This window comes from Protopterus annectens, chromosome 5.part0 (genome assembly GCF_019279795.1).
Source record: "Protopterus annectens isolate FY-2018-M chromosome 5.part0, PAN1.0, whole genome shotgun sequence".
Classification (NCBI taxonomy): Eukaryota; Metazoa; Chordata; order Ceratodontiformes; family Protopteridae; genus Protopterus; species Protopterus annectens.
Window position 1 is genome coordinate 1966181549 of NC_056735.1, and position 18256 is coordinate 1966199804.

General features: G+C 39.7%; 1 protein-coding gene across 11 annotated transcripts in view; it reads right to left on the bottom strand.

The window, feature by feature from the left end:
* The window catches only part of LMO7 (LIM domain 7), a 921898-nt gene that overhangs the window by 730988 nt on the left and 172654 nt on the right, over positions 1-18256 (bottom strand). The window lies entirely within an intron of this gene.

Genomic DNA, 18256 nt, shown 5'->3' on the forward strand with positions numbered 1-18256 from the left:
ACAACCCCTGCCAGACCATGTCAAATCAAAATTGTTGGATGCATCCTTGCACAAAGATGACTTATTTGGTACTAAAGCAGAAGAGGTGTTAAAAAAGATGGAAGAAAAAGCAAAATCTGTGCAGACTGTTAAAGATTTCTTACAAGTACAGCCCCCTAGGTTCAGCAGACATTTTCCTTCCAAGCACTGGTCCTTTCCTGCAGCTTGTAAACAGGGCCAGCCTACGCCCCGTGGAAACAGAGATCTAAGCAGTGGACTGCCTCCACTTCAAAACCAGGGAGTTCTAAGCCACCCCCTTATGGTAAGAACTCACAATGACTCATCCCCTCCCCTCCTGACCTCTCCTCTGCCCACCTTCACATACCCCCCCAGGAGGAAAACTCTCCTTTCACTCAAGCACCTGGGCCACCATTACCAAGGACCAATGGGTTTTGAACATTGTGTCTCAGGGTACAAATTCTCCTTCCACGCAGTTCCAACCCAAAAAGGGCTCCCAGATCTACCACCAAATCAGTGAGCAGAGGCTAAAAAGCAAATCCATATCCCTGCTCTCCTTGGGGGCAGTAGAACACGTTCCTGCAAAGCAGATATGCCAAGGCTTCTACTCCAGATTTTTTCTGGTACCAAGAAAAGAGGGCACCTGGTGCCCCATCCTCAATCTATCCATTCTAAACACCTTCCTGGTGATCCCAAAATTCAAAATGCTCACCCTCAATCAACTGCTACCCATGCTCTCCAAGGACGCTAGGCTAGTCACCCTGGACCTAAAAGCGGCCTACCTCCACATTCCCATCAGGGAGTCCTGCAGAAAATATTTCCGCTTCAGGGCAGGATCTCAACAGTTTCAGTTCTCTGCACTTCCCTTTGGCTTATCTACTGCTCCCAGAGATTTCACAAAATACCTGGCTCTGGCCATTGCTTTTTGCAGACAAAGAAATATTCAAATTTACCCCTACTTAGATTACTGCCTTATTCAAGCAGACTGCCAGGAAAAGCTGCTCAAAGACCTGGCCTTTGTAAAAGGCCTACTAATCTCCTTGGAGGTACATAATCAACTAAAAGAAATCCAAACAGGTACCCACCAAAAGGGTAATCTTCCTGGGAGCAAGTCTGGATACAGCATCCCAGGTGGCATGCCTGACATCAGAGAAGCAGTTTCCTATCAACCTATTTCTCTCAACTGTTCACCAGGCCCCAGCTTTCTGCAAGGGAAATCCTGCAAGCCCTGGGGTTCATGGCATCTTGCATACTCCTTATTCCATATGCCAGACTGCATATGAGGAAACTTCAGTGGTACCTAAAGAGCCTTTGGTGTCAACACTCTCAAGCTCTAGAAACTCTTTTACCTATTATTCCTTGCCTGAGGAGGGAATTTCTTTGGTGGGCAACAGCCTGCTCCCACAACAAGGGACTGCCCTTCTCGCACCCCACCACCCAGACCTTCGCCACAGATACGTCAGACTATGCTTGGGGTGCACACCAGGATGGCAGGTGCATACAGGGCCAATGGAACCCCCAGCAACTCCCCCTGCACATCACTCAAAAAAAATGGCTGTGCAGCAGGCCTTGATAACTTTCAAACCCCTTCTCTTTCCAGGGGTTCTCATGATCAAAACAGACAACACCACAGTTATGTGGTACATCAACAAGCAAGGAGGAACTCGCTCCTACCTGCTGTGCAGGCTGGCCATGACTCTTTGGTTTACAGCCTCTTCCATGCAACTACATCTGTTCACATAATACCTGCCAGGTGCTCTCAACTCATTGGCAGACCAATTAAGCAGAAAATGTTTGGACCCCCCACAAGTGGCAACTCAACACAAACACCAACTTACTAATAACTCAGAAATGGGGAACCCTGGAGGTCGACCTCTTTGCCTCCCACACCAACCATCAGCTCAGCAAATTCTGCACCAGGGAGTATCACTGCATGGCATGTAAAGTGGATCCCCTGTCCTTCCCTGGGTAAACCTCTTGGTCTGTGCCTTTCCTCCCTTACCTCTCATTCCCAAGGTACTGATCAAAGTAAGGGATGAAAAACCAAGAACTATTCTCATAGCTCCAGACTGGCCCAGGCAGCATTGATACCCCTTGCTGCACAGCCTGTCCCCACTGCCCCCATGGAATCTTCCTCAGATTCCCAACCTCCTAACCCAGAGGGAAGGGGAATTCATGCACCCCCAATTGCAGACACTGTCTGGCAGCTTGGCTTATAACCTGACCCCTGACCAATTAGCCATCCTCAGTAAACAGGTTCTGGATGTTATTTGAGAGGTCAGATGCCCTAGGACCAGAAAGTTTTATGCAAATAAATGGAAACTGTTGTGCACCTGGATCCAGGCTAAGGGGGCGAATACGGCACAGCCCTCCATCCCCTCTCATCCCGGCTTACTTAACTGACCTACTACACAGTGGTCTCTTTCTCCTCTATAAAATTTCATGCCTGTGCTATTTCATTTCATTTTCCCACTGAGCAGCCTCTCTTTTCACACCCTCTGATAAGAGTTCCTCAGCAAGGCTAACAAATTGAGGACCCCCAGAAGGGCACCAACACCAGTTTGGGACCTTAACTTTGTCTTGGAAAAGCTCACCCTGCCTCCTTTCGAACCAGTTTCTTCTGCAGAGCTAAAATTTCTCTCCTGGAAGATGGCCTTCCTCCTGACAATCACTTCAGCCAGATCATCTCTGAGCTGCAAGCACTCATGGCAGTGGAACCCTTCATCATCTTCCATGCAGACCAGGGTATCCCTCAGAACTAATCCATCATGCCCAAGGTGGTGTCCAGTGTGGCTCTCAACCAATCTATCCATTTGCCCACCTTCTTTCCTAGGAAGGAACCTGCACACTCTGGATGTGCACAGACAGCCCAGATAGTATCTGGACAGGACTAAACCCTTCAGAAAATCTGATCAAACTGCTGGTTAGCTTTGCTTCAGGGGCAGAGAGCAAAGCCATCTCCAAGCAAACCTTGTCCAAATGGATAGCACACTGCATCCATTTCTGCTGCAAACAGCATGGCAAGCCTCCCCCCATGGGGGTCAGGACACACTCCACCAGAGCAGCCTTCACCTCTGAAGCTTTCCCCAGAGGAGTCCCCACCAGGGACATTCTGGAGGCTGCCATCTGGACATCTGTTCACACCATTACCAAACATTACCACCTGCCTCTGTCTTCCAAATCCAGGGCAGGTTTTACCTCTGCAGTCTTGCAGGGCATGCTAGCCAGCCCCTAGCTTCCTTGACTGCCTCCACCCATTTCTTCAGCTTTGGGAATCTACCCAAATATGATGACTGCAACAGTGAAACACGAACATAGTACACTTGTGTACACTTACCATAAATGTTAGTGTCTTCACTGTTGCAGTCCTGGTTTCCCTCCATCCTTCCCCCTTTTTCTTTTTACCTTTCTTCCTTGTTGTTCACATTTCCTTACAAGGGACATATTGATATTTATTTTCCACTGGTGGCGTTCTGCCACCAGAGCCTGGCCTTCTATTTTGGGGCCTCCTGACCGGTTAGGGCAAGAAAAACTGATGTAATGGTGTCTGCTGCCTTCCTTTATAATACTGACGACCTGACGTCAGTCTTCAACAGCAACCCAACTCAGAAATACGAAGTCTCTGGTATTCAGGCCAGCCGAGTGCAACCCTGGCAGGGATAACTCAATTGTGATGACTGCAACAGTGAAAACGCTCAACATTTACTGTAAGTGTACACAACTGTACTTTGCTGGTATAAGTACTCTTATGTTGATGGTGGTAAAAGTAAATCAAAAATAAAAAAATGCATTTTGCTGTGGACAGTGACTGCTTTTGCTAACAGCAGCAGTTCTTTTTGATTTTGTGTCAGATTAAAATGTAAGACACCTGGAAAAGAAGACCATCACTGTGGATCCACATGTCTGCAGTCTCGGTAATCTCTAGTTGCATTATTTTCCATTTCTTGGAAAGCACTACAGTAATTTGCTAAGGCAACCATTCACAGGTACTTGGACTGCACAGTAAAAGGATTTGGGTTGTGCACCCATGTCCGGTTATGTTTAAGGTGGTAGAATTAAGGCTTTATGCTAATGGGTAGCATGATCTCACTCGGATTTAATTTACCATTGATTTTATTGGGAGGCTGCATAGTAATTATTTAGCTAGTACAGTTCCTGTGCTACCAAATAAGAGATTTCCTATTGTAAAACTGGTCTCATACCATTTAAAAAAATAAAAACAGATACAGTAAAGTGACCTAAACTCAGTATCCACTCCAGTTGATTAGCCTTGAGGGTGACAGTTTAAGCTCTCTTCCTTCCTGCTTTGGCATCCAATCATATCTAATCACCATCTGTGGGATATTTGTATGTTCTCCTAACTTTGTGGTGTTCTCGGAGTGCTATATTGTCCTCCTACCTCCCCAAAACATTCATGTTGATAGCTGCTCAAAGTATCCATAATGCTTTCTTTGCTGCCTAGGTGGCCTGGATTGTGGCTGAAAAAGGTCTGTGGTGACCAGTTCATTAACCCAGTTAGCCAATTAATAAATTACAATTAAATAATTTTTGCTGTTAAACTGAAATTTCATTCTAACCTGCCAAAATTACTTCCAAAGTCCTTACTGTTTGCTTTGTACCCTTCATTTCTGAACTTTTTAGACTAAGTAGTGTGTGAGGCTATTTGAAAACCTTAAGAAACCTTAAGGGCAAAGAAACTGATCTCCAGATGTCTAGCTTATCTCGGCAGCCTTTTGACTTGTTTACTGAAATGAGCATTATTGATGCTACTTGAGTAGAGAGGCATGGTTAGTCAGGGACTGTCGAAGTCTGGGTGGTGGTCTTTTTAGGGACTAGACCATGGTTTCCCCTCAGAATTTTTCCCATAAAATCTGCATTATTTTATTTGAGGAAGTATTGTGTAGTAGGTCAGTAAAGGAAAGTTCAGTGTAAAATATTAGTACAAAACATTTGTCAATGTTTGTGTGTGTATTTGCAGATGTAGCAGAGGTGTGAAAAGTAAATATGGAGAACTTTGAGGTGGAGTTGTGGATACCCAAGAAAATCAGGAACTGCTGTGTTACATGTATTTGTTTACCTAAATGGATGGTAGGCAGTGCCAGCCACTTGCATTTTTCAAGATCATTTTGAGCTCTTATCTTGTATTACCTGTATGCACAGTGCACTGATGACACTGTTAGCCTTTAATAGGTGTTTTAGTTAAGTATCCCATATAATCAGTGATATCTAGTTCAGACTGGAGCAGAGATGAGCACATGCATTTAGTGTTTGTCATACAGGTTTTATTAAAAGCTGTGCTTTGCATGTGCTGTATTACATCTCTGATGACTTCAGCTTAGAGAACCAATGTGTATTCTGTCAGGCTTTTTCTACCTTTGCTCATCATGGTAGCCTAGCAGATAGTATTTTGATGGTATGCAGATTGTTATTGGGTTTGTTCTGTTGTCATTGTATCTTTAACATTACCTTTTAAGGCAGTTTTCCTAAGCTGTTTTAATGTCATAAGTAAAAATGACAGGCATGTTTTGAAGGTGCACACCCATTATCCTTCTGTCGTTAAATGCATGCTTGGCATTTTTAAATGTTTATGACATGATTGTGAAGTAATGCAGTACACCTGTTGTCTTCCTTGGTAACCAGGGCAAAGTAAAATGAACTTTAGCCTTGGTGTACTTAAATGTTTGATTAAAGACATATCAAAACTATCTAAGAAATTAAAAGTAGTCCTGATCACCTGTAATGTGTAACTAATTACTGCACTTCACAAAAAAGGCTTAGTTGTAAAATGATCCTGCTTCTTCAAGCCTTGCCATAAACAGATTTTCTTTTGTGGTCTTTCGTTTTCTTGTCTTAATTCTACATTTTAGACGCACAAAGTGGATAGCAACAGTTACACAACTACTGAGAGTATAACCTTCACTAGTAAAATAATGAGTCACCCGCAGCCCGTGAAATTAACTGATAAGCTCTTTATTTTAAATGATCTGAATACACTTGCAGAACAGTTGTTTTAATTGTACAGGTAAAAGACTAAAATGCTTTCAATAAATGGCAGGAAAACTGCATCTTTATCTGTAGTTATTTCCAAGTACTTAAAGGTTGATGACTGAAAACTTGGGCTGTAAAAGTTGAAGTATAAACTACAAACATCTCAGTGATTTCATCTATCTGTTAGGAGTTCCAATGTCCAACTAATAGTTCCAAACAAGAGGGGAAAAAAGGATAGCAGTACATTCCTCTGAGTATAGAGAGATTTCAAGCAATATGTAATCTGGTTTTCCTTTTAAAACCAGCTATGGAATGCTCAGACAGTTCTTTTCCATGATATAGAGGATTATGATTGTGTCACCAGTCATAACCAATTTATTGTGTGTTTGAGACATGGAAGCCAAGAGGTGAAACTTTGCATCGATGTTAAACACACATTAAGATCAGTGGGACTATCATACTATTTTGTCATGCATGACATATTATATGCTCCATGTACTATTAGTTAAGGGGGGAAAAAGTCACTAAGCGTTTTTCCTGGCTCTCAAAGCTGTAAAACACTTGGGTGCTGTCCAGTAGTGTAATGCAGTTTGTTTACACTTACCTGCATACCTTCAACTGTCTAAATTTTCACAGGACTTCCAGATTTTCATATTTTGGTATGTTCTTCATAAAACGTGTTTTTTGGAGAAATCACTGAGGCTTGAAGTCAATAATAATGACATACATTTGAGTTTATGTTTGAGTTTTTCAGAATATGCAGGTGAACATATATACCATTACTTTATTTTCTTTTGTGTACAAGAAGTTAGGGGCATGTTAAAGGTTATGGACAGCAAGCAGAAACAAATGTTTTGTTCTGAAAACTAATTTGCTAGTCAGTACAGGCAGATTTTACTACCTAATGTGGGACAAGACCTTGGCAACTTTTGCAGGGGGTGCTTCACATTTGTTGGTCTGCTTTCGTACCATTCTGGCACTTAACTGTATGTCTTTTTACGAATACGAGTGTAATCAGTGCACTCCTTGCAATAAAGTGTAATAGTTTCTTAAAAAAGCATTGATTAAAAATCCATTAACAGTTTTGTATAATTAAAATTCTTATTTTACGTGTATAGTAAAATATACGTCTATTTACAGTTTTTAAGTACAGGACTTGAAGCATTTGACACTTCACTTCATTTCTGGACTGCAAGCGAGTTTTCTTGAAAGATAGTCAAGAAATGTAACTTCCCTGCCTTAGAAAATTTTGTATACTTAGTACTACAGAAAGCCCTTTGTAACATTTTTACAGGTATTGTTTCACTTAACTCTGCCTTTTCATTGGGCATTGGGTCCCTGTATTTACATGATACTCTACCTCTTGGGTTCTTGTTTAGCAGTGAATGTATCTTGAAACTCTTGTAATGCTGCTTGGATTCCTTGAGCCTTGGTAGGGAATCACTACATAATGTTTAGCCAAGAAAGTTTGTATTGTGAGATTCTCTTTCTTCCTCCTTTAACACACTATAAATACTAACACCAGCACGCCCTCATTGTAGAGTTTATCCATGTTAACATGGTATTGTTTGTTTCTTCCTCCTTTTTTTCAACTTCATAAGTTCATAGGTAGTAAGCATGTAGTCTACAAGACCACTGAAGAGCGTCATTCAGTTTCTCAGTTGCTTCAGAGCACTGTCTGGTTGAGAGTTGTCCAGAGTATCTCAGTAGGCAAGTGGAGGATGACAGAATGAAACCTAGAATGTGGGAAGCAGCCCACTAACGGCTCGTAGACTTAACCCTCTGCTCTAGCTGCTAGAATGCAACATATAATTAACTTTGCCCGTTTTTCTTACAACGTTAAAAGGTCCCTTCCATGTATGTTGAAGTTATTTTTTACCAAACGACAATAAGTACCCTTACATTTTTCCTACAGTGGGTTCTTGTGTTGTCACATACTGGTCGTACAAAACTGTGTATTTTCTGTTGTGCTTGATCTAGGTGTCAGCACATTTAGCTTCCGAAGCTTGTTCTTGAAAATTCAGTACATTTTCTATAAGGGTCTTTGTGGGAATCCTCTTCAGTGTCCCACTCAACATGGATCAAGTATAGAGGCCCCTTCACTCTTGACAATAAAGTAGCTAAAATGGTGAAAAATTATAAATTCTTGGCACTTCCCCTAGATGCAGAAAGGAGATGAGGCAGTACTTATCCCATTCCCACTTAAAAGTGCTTGGTGTATGCCTTTAGATGGTCTTAAGAGCAGTGTTTATCCTCTCCACCAAGCCATATGACACCAAAATTATAGGGAGTAGTTAAATTGTTTTATACCACAGCACTTTCACAAATGGGTTAGCAGATATGACACAGGGTTTGCCCTTCTGTCTATCAATATTTCCACATGGAAAAGCTGCCCTGGTGAAAGTCTGTAACAGAGCATTTGCCAACTTTTCTGCCTCAACAAGTGACAGCACCACCCTCCAGGGTACTTGGAGTATCCAAAACCACCCAAGACATACTTGCCTGTGTTGTGTGGAAAACTACTAAGATGTCCCACAGTATCCACGATCATCTTTTAACAAGGTTGATCAATGACAAGTAAAGATGTTAAAGCAGGTTTAGTTTTGTTTCCTATGTTAACCTTCTAGTGCTGCTCAGATGTCTTTTGCAAAGACTTGCTAATAAAAATTTTGTATAAGTGTTTGCATACCTTATTCCTGTATGGACTGAGAAAGGAATGCCTTTGGCTATGGCCAGATGTTTTTGACAGTAGGACTTTGGGAGCTACCAACTGCCATATTACTTTTTTTTCCCTCTGTCACTAACCCAGGCATACATTCTCTGTTCAGCAGCCCTTTTGTCATGTTATGCAGGCTTCCTGTGCTGTTTTTTCAAACATCTTATTAAAACACAGTTTGCCTAATGACGTATACATTAATAGAAAAGAATTAAACAGTAATGTCATTTCATTATTTTCATTCAGTATGCATGTTTTCTTTTTAATCATCTTTCAATCCAGTAATAGGGCGGCCACGGTGGTGCAGTGATTAGCATTGCCGCCTCACAGCAAGAGATTCTCCGGTTCGATTCTCGGCTGGGGTGCCTTCTGTGCGGAGTCGGCATGTCCTCCCTGTGGTCGCGTGGGTTTCCTCCGGGTGCTCCGGTTTCCTCCCACATCCCAAAGACATGATGTAGGTGGACAGGACACTCTAAATTGGCCCTAGGTGCAAGTGTGTGTGCCTTCTGTGGAAGGTTGGGCGCCGGGCTAGCAACTCAACACTGTAAAACTCAACTGCCAATCATGAGCGGACAGATGATCCGCTGTGGCGACCCCTAACCGAGAAAAGCCGAAAGAAGAAGAAAATCTTTCAATCCAGTAATATATTAATTGTTCAATTCCTGCCTTCCCTTAAACCTCACACCTCCTCCTAAAAATTATTCTGCATGTGTTTTTTCCCACAAGTTCCATTTATTTCTTTTAGATTTGATCCTTCCGTTTTCTAAAAATCCTAACTCAAGTTCATCTCCTTTACAATATTCAGTACTTCAATTACATTTGGTTTAGATTTTGATTTATATTTGTTAGTAATTACTTTATCTGCCAGCATCATTAAAATTAGTAAGGCTTTTATTTGCATAAGTAATTTGGCTCCTGTGTACCAGCTCAAAATAATCCATTAGTTACACCCATTTGCTCCCCCAAAATTTTTGACAAAGTATTCTGTAGAGAATTTTTTAAATCTGCCAACTCTTGGCATTCCCAAACAGCATATTCCAGTCACCCCTCCCTCTGTTATTACCCATCCAGTATTTGCTGTCTACCTGAGGAAAACTTTTCTCAAGTCTGTTTTGGAGGTTTAAAATACTTATGCAGATACTGGCAAAGTCTAAACCTTTTTGACTTTGTTAGACACTTGGGAACATAAAGATGTCCTGTCACTGTTCCTTTGTGAATTACCTTTCCAGTCTGTCATGCCAATCTTTTCTAAACAACTCTTGATTTATTCTTTTAGCTGTCAAGCAATATTTTATACGACTTGTTAACTGTAGCTTTTAACAGTAAACTCAGCTAAACTAAAAACTCTACCTGAGCCAGTTTTGTGCTTGGCACTCCCCTAAGTTTTTCTCTTTGCCTATATTCTGTCACTATCTGGTAGGGAAAGTAGTCTCTAACCTTCACCTTCTACTTGGCACATCCCACTCTGTTATCTTTTCCTTTCTAATTAATTGCTCCCATTACTTTGATAACTTTGCCAGTTTCTGTCCAGTAAATTCCAGACCCCCCTCCCATTTTCTATTTTCTATACATCTACTTGTAGTCTGCCCTATTGGCAAAATCCCCCTTCATTCCGATGTTAGCTTAATTCTTAGAATACTTTCTGCTGCTTTTTTAATATAATCTGTATAGTTGTACTTCTTAAGGACCTGCTTCTAAAATCCTACATACTACTTATTTCCCGAACTTTCCCCAGTGTTTCATCATTCCTTTTCACTTTAATTTATAACTGTCTGCTTGTCTTGTTTGTGAGCCTTAACTGCATTGTTCTAAAGTATACTTTCTACTCAGGTAATCCTACTCCACCTTTTTTCCTTATCCTACTTAACTCTTGTCCTCTTCCACTCCCAAGTAAGCTCTTTCAACTCTTTATTATCGTCCACTTCTACTGTGGTTGATAAAAATATGCCCGAGTTTAAGGGAATAAATACATTTTCACTGCTTGCATTGTGCTATCCATAGCCATTATCAAGATCTTCCAGTTTCTCAGTTTGTGCTTGCTTTTGTTTAGTCTCTTTCCACATATCCTTAGTTGCCATCACAGAATGCTTTTTATATATAACAACCAATGGAAAAAAGCAGTATAAGAAAAACAATGGCCGTGAATCCAAACTTTTTAATAAAAAGCAAATGCACTCATCTAGCGCCTCAGACAAACAGGGTTTGATAGAGTATAAAAGCACATATCCATAATACATCTATTTATATCCAGTAGTGTTAATTAACAAATAAACAATTATCGCTACCATTTCCAATTTAATTCCGTGTTTAACCCGTTTTGGACCAAGGTACCAAATTTAAGAATAAAAACTACCTCTTTTTGAAGCAACTTATTTTTTTAAAGACATACTTGGAGCAATTTTTATCCTTTCTAAAATAGTGCCTTTGAAATTTTTGCTATCCCCATGATAAGTCATAAAATGTAGCCCTAAAGTGCTTTCTAATTTTTTATGCTTAATGTCTCAGATGTTCTTGGTATGTGACTCTAAAACTTTGCTTTGTTCCACCTACATAAAACACATTGCATTCACATTTTATAATGTAGACAACCCCTTCTGTAACACAGCTATAAATATCACATGCATAATGCATTCTATTATTGATATAATGAAAAGTTGGTACAGTAAACTTAAATATCGAACAATATCCACAAGGTTTTAATCCAAAATTAGAAATTTGTACTCCCAGCGTTTGTGCTTGAAAAGAAAACTGCATGAACAATCATATCTTTAACACTTCTGCCACTAATATAAGAAACTGAGTCTTTGAGCCAAATGCTCCTGTAAATACTTACCTTGCAACAAAAAAATCCAATAAAACATGAGAAAGGCCCAAATGTTGATTTAAATGATTAATGGCTATCTGTATGGAGTGGATGTCATATCCCCTCTTCCTAAACATTTCACAAGTTTTAAGTACCTTTCAGTGAGGGTTACTTAGATCGTAACTCAGCTTACTAATACGTAATAACTCATATGGAAGTGCTCTAAATGAGGTGCGTAGCAACTTCTGCCATCCATATAATGGTTAATATTAAACGTACTATGAATTCCAGTTCTGATACTCCCCTCTTAAATCCACATTTGAAAAGGTAATGTTATTTCCACATTGTAATCCATCAAATACTGTACCAGATCTGTTCTTGTGGAGATCTCGAGCAAATGACTCAACCATAAATCATCCACCCTCACACAGAAAAATAAGATCACCTATGTATCGGTAGTATTTGATCACATGTTGAAAAAAAAAATGCATTTTATAAAGGTAATCTACCTCAAATAATCCCATAAATTAGAATACCTGGGGCAAATTATGCCCCCGTCGTTGTACCTTTAATCTGGTGATTCAGATTTCCATTGAACTGAAAATTATTCTTGAGGCAGAAGTATACCAGATCAATTAAATAATAAGCCAAAGGGTTATCTCCCAAAAAGAATTTAAGAACCTCAGTACCAAATTGATGTGAAATATTGGTGCAGAGATTCTGAGCATCTATTACTATCCAATATTTTGAATCACTCCAGTCACAGATTTTACTTTATTTAGGAAGTCAAATGCATCTTTTACATAAGAGGGCAATTTCACTGCTATTGACAACTGGTCATGTAATAAAATTCCCACATTATGTAGAAAATTACATGTAGGGACAATTGGTCATCCTGGAGGATCTATTAACCCCTTACGTATTTTAACAAGGCAATAAAAATTTGCCATATTACAACCTTTCATACAAAACTTTTGTCTCCACATCCTTTAAAGTAAAATATCCCAATCTATAACCTTTCTAAATCAAATTATCAAAATTAACTAAAGCCACTTCATAATCACCCCAATCAACTTCCCTATATGCTTCCTTATTTGCAAGATTGTCGTGACACATTTTTAAATTCTGCATACAACTCATCACTACCACTTTGTTACCCTTATCAGATGGTTTAAAAATCACATCCTTTGTCAGATTTAGGTGACAATCACTCGTTCTTAGTTGGGTTGTAACGCATGCCACTTTTTCTTTTCATTCAAAAATGCAAAGTATGCTTTCTCTAATGAAAAATTCACCATACATGAAAATTATGGTTTCATTAAAAGGGGGGAATATAGCTACTTTTGTGTTTAATTCTAGCAGTATTTAATAAACAGTCTCCAGTCCACAAAATGAATTACAAGAGAAAAAAGTTTCCATACTTTCATCCAAAGAATCTTCATCTAAATCAGTACTAATTGGAACATTTGTAAAACCATCATTAGCAAAGTGACATATTAAATGCAACTTCCTAATAAATCTAAACATTTCAATTTGTAGCACATGTTACCTAGGTATAACTGTGGGAATATGTTTCAGGCCACAGTTTAAATCTGAGATCTCAGCATCTGTTAATATAGTTCCAGATAAGTTAAATAAAAGTTCGTCATCAACTACAACTGTATTTAAAGTCTCTGAAAAATCGATACCTTCTTTTCTTTCCGAACTGCCATTGCTGCTTCTCCCACACTGTTTCTGACTGTCCCAGTTTCTGACTACCATTGCTGGTGTCTCTGTTGCCATGAAAATTCTCTTCTAAATAGTTCCGTAATGCTGGAGGTAATTGAGGAAAGCCGTTACTCTCCTCTAATTCAGAATGAAACATCCATTGCCTCAGAAGAGGTGAAAGAAATGCCATGACACTTCTTTCCTGTTCCTTTAGTAAAGGAATGCCCCCTGTCGGATTGGCGCTTTTTATTGGTGTTCATCATAAAGGCGGAACCATTATCATAGTCTTGCAAGTCTCTGTTAACCTTCCTATCAATCAATTCTTTAGTAGCAGCTTGCAGTGTATCATTTAATACTTCCCAACACTGATTCAGATCTCAGTACACTAAGTTGGGAATGCAGGGGAGCACAGACAATTAAGATTTCTTCTTTAATACGCTTTTATTTTATTTGATCTCGTTCCACCAAAATAGCTACCCACTCAGTAGTACAACTGTGTGCAGCTGCTGTCCCCCATTTTTCAAACCCCACATCTTCACCATCTTCCGGATTAAAAGGGGTTGAAGGGTTTTTAAATGCTCACAAGCCCCTCAGGGTGATATCCAACTCCAGATATCTTTGCAAAATAATAACATAGTGTGTAGCATTTTCTTTATAAAGTAAATGTTCCAACTTAGTCACAGTACCTAGTAATTCAGCAGAAAGTGCTAAGTTATAGCTCTGTCCCACCAATGAAAAAGGATTTACTGTCCTTTTATGGCAACCTTCCTCTAACATGATTTACCAAAACTTAGGGGACTCCCCAGACCTCTGAATATTTGTAGCATCTGCTCTCTCAGAAAAATGACTCCCACTTGTGAAATATAATGCTTCATTGTTATCTGGGTGCTCTCTGTCCATTTTCTATCCTGAAAATTCTGGGAATCTGATAAGCAAGATCACTGGCCATATATTGTATACAACAACCAATGGAAAAAAGCAGTATAAGAAAAACAACAATGCCCGTGAATCCAAACGTTTAATAAAAAGCAAATGCACTCCTCTAACACCTCAGACAAACTACCTTTGATAGAGTATAAAAGCACATCTCCATAATGCATCTATTTATATCCAGTGGTATTAATTAAAACAATCAATTAATTTCCAATGTAATTTCTTGTTTAACCCTTTTGGGAACAAGGTTTTAAGAATAAAAACTGCCTCTTTTTGAAGCAACTTATTTTTAAAGATGTACCTGGAGTAATTTATACCCTTTCTAAAAGAGTGCCTTTCAAATTTTTGCTATCCACATGATAAGTCATAAAATGTAGCCCTAAATGGCTTTCTAATTTTTTATTCTTAATGTCTCCGGTGTTCTTGGTATCTTACTCTAAAACTTAGCTTTGTTTCACCCACAAAATAGATTACATTCACCTTTTAAAACATAGACAAACCCCTTCTGTATCACAGCTATAAATATCACATGAATAATGCATTCTATTATTGATGTAATGAAAGGTTGATACAGTAAACTTGCATATCGAATAATGTCCACCAGGTTTTAATCCAAAATTAGAAATTTTTACTCCCAGCATTTGTGCTGGAAAAGTAAGCTGAGCATGAGCAGTCATATCTTTAACATTTCTGCCTCTCTTATAAAAAAACTATGGGTCTTTGAGGCAAATGCTCCTGTAAATATTTATCTTGCAACAAAAACTCCCAATAAAACATAATCTCAATCAACTTCTCTTTAAATATATTGTATATGTAGAAACAAGGATATTCTGCGCCCAATTTCATTACCTGCACTTCTGTATAATCTCTCATTATTTCTAGTAGAAACTCCAAGGCCCATCAAGTACACATGATCTCATAAACAATACGAGAGGCATAAAACAAAGAGCAGCCACTGCCAATGACTAAATAAAATGTAGAAACTGGGGTGTTGAGCACTTTTGTTCTCATTACTGTTAAGAACTTCATCGTAATAATAAATACCACCACAAGGGCATGTTTAAACGTACCATGACTTGATGTCAGAAACTAAAGGCCAATCAAAAACAACAAATGGTTTAACTATACAAATGTTTAAAGAAATCAAACAAATGAAAACATTGAGATGAAATAATTAAATATGCAAGATTTTTAAATAAATTTAAATTTCAGAAGACTTTTCACTGAAATATAGTCTAATTCCTGGAGTGTTGTCGTGAATGCATTTTTTACCGTTTTATAACTTTTGTTTCATCTTCATTAGTTTTGTATCCAGAAAAGACTTGCAATAATCTCAGGATGTTCCACAACACTGAAATGTCTTTTTCTGAATTTTTCAATTACAAAATAATATCTGCAAATAAAGCTGATTTTTCTTGATTACCATGCTATTTATATCTTTGAATTTGAGAATCCCGTAATGTCTTTGCCCTTTATTTTACAGTTATAGCCATTATCAAAGAAGATTCACCCCTGGTGATCTGCTGTGGCAACCTCTAACCGGGAAAAAGCCAAAAGAAGAAAGAAGACTCACCCCTATCATGCTCTTCTGTTTAAACAGCTTGTGGAGAGGAACACTCCTATTTTAATTCTTCACCTGACCCTTTATATATTCTATGGTGAAGCAGTATTTCTGGCTCCTGACTTCATGCGGGGTGGCTATTTCTGCTCCCCCACTGCGCTCGTCGAGGCAGTGGTGCTGGCCCCCTCCACTGCACTTGGGGAGGCAGTGGTGCTGGCCCCCCCACTGCACTAGGCGAGGCAGTGGTGCTGGCCCCCTCCTCTGCGCTCGACGAGGCAGTGGTGAGGCCTCCTACTGTGCTCGGCGAGGCAGTGGTGCTGGACCCCCCCACTGCACTCGGCAGGGCAGTGGTGCTAGCCCCCCCCACTGTGTTCGGTGCGACAGTGGTGCTGGCCCCCTCTGTGCTCGATGAGGAAGTGGTGCTAGCCCCCCCTCACTGCGCTCGGCAAGGCAGTGGTGATGCCCCACCACTCAGTTCGGCGAGGCAGTGGTGCTGGGCCCCCACCCTACTGCACTTCCTGAGATAGTGGTGCTGGCCTGGGATGATCAACAAAGCCAAGTAGTTGTAGTTTTGTCTGCCATAACATTAGGTTACGAGGCTGTTTAAGAATTTTATCTTCATCAGTAGTGTCTGGCTATTTATTGCACAAGGCTTTTGATTTTTCCTCTGTACTTGCTGCTACTACCTGAATTAACATTTCGTGATAATCACCCATGTGTTTAGTTACTTGGCTTGAAAAATAACTGTGGAGGAGGCCAGTTATGTACAGCTTTTCACATGTACAACATTTGGTCATCATCCTGGAATTTTTCAGCCTTTGCCAGCTCAGAAGGACTAACTACTTGAGTTTTATGAAGGCCCCTATTTTTGATCTTATTAGAGTCTGTATCAGGGGCATGATATTAATTGTTTTCCTTGAAAAGATGGGGATTAATTGTACTTGTCTTAGAGATTATATGCTATTAGTATAGTTCAAGGGCAGTTTCCTTTAAGCTAGTCTGCCATCTCTATAGTCCAGACTGACTGAATACCATATAACATTTAACATGTTTACAGGTGTAGTGTTATAGCAATGTCTGAGTCTGACTTCTTTATTGGAGGAATATACTGCTTTCCTGAGTTTTTTTTTTTTTAATGTCAGCAGTTTTATGGCTGTCATTTTCTAACTTGTTTAGTTTGTGTGTGTTATTTTAATGGAGAGAAAAAAAAGACTAGGTGTACGTCTATTCCAACTGACTTATTTTGGCAAAGAGACAGTACCAAACTAAGGACTAGTATGTGAAGCTTGTCCAGTACTTTATACCTTTAATCCTTTGCATTAAATGTCTGGCAAAAAATACTTTTCATTTGCCTTTTCCATGACAACCTGTTATGGTATTTATTTTTCAGTGTATACCTATTTAGAGTTTTATCTTGTACATTGTGTACCATTTGAGTCCTGTCCTCCCTGAATTATGCCACTGACATTTTGTAGTTTTGCCTGAAGTGACCATTTTATAGTGATCATCTGAAAACACTCTGCCCAATGTCTAAAGTTTTCCAGTGCAGTTATGAGGGTTCAGAAAATGTCTGAGTTCTTCCCATAATGCAATCACATTGTTAATCTTACCAGGTACTAAGGTGACTGTCCAGAATACACTGACCTATAGACTGTCTCCTATACAGCCAGTAATGTGCAAGTTTTGTTTTGTGTAGATTATATCGTAGTGTTTAGTCCATTTACTTAACCTTAGCAGCTATTACTTTAACAGTACCCCTGGAAGTGCATTAAAGTGAACAGAGAGCATACCCCTTGTTCCGCTGCTTAGAAATTAAGGTGCAGTGGCGACTTTTGACTGAATGCGAATATTGAAAGGTGTGGACGGTATGTGGTTAAGCACTAGTGTGCTTTCATTAAAGTTATGTACAACAAACTCTGGTAGTGGTGATTTGAGGAGGGTTTGTTTGTCAAACGTTACAGTGTGTTTTCATCCTGCTTGAAAGATTGAGTATTGGTATGGGCACATACTGTGAAGGCATTTGCATTTTGCAAACTGATTCTCCTATCTTCTGACTTTTAAGTTTGAGAGACATGAATTGAGAAATTGAACAGCTGTAACATTGTACATGATTGTGTAGTCAGCTGTTGATAGGAGGTAGTGACTGAGGCCAGAATTGAAAAAAGTGATGGACTAAATACATGAATAACAAGAGGTTCCCTGGCTCCATACTGCCATTTAGGAGGTAAATAAGGACAGAGAATGAAAGACAGCAGGGGTACATGTAATTTGCATATGTGCAGCTTCATGACGTATGGGAGATGAAGCAGGAGCACTGACTGTGACCCAAGTGACCAATGCTTGAATAGCTGGATGGCCACTAGAGGAGCTGGGCGAAGAGGGTAATGTATGCCTCACTGCTAGCCAACTCTGGCCATGTTCCCAATTTCCCTTCGGAACCCCACTGATCGCTACTGTGGTCTCAACCCCATAATGTGGTACCAAGGACACTATGTTACTGAGGGATACAAATGGCAAGTTGTATTGGGAATTTGGGGTTTTCTGTGGGGAA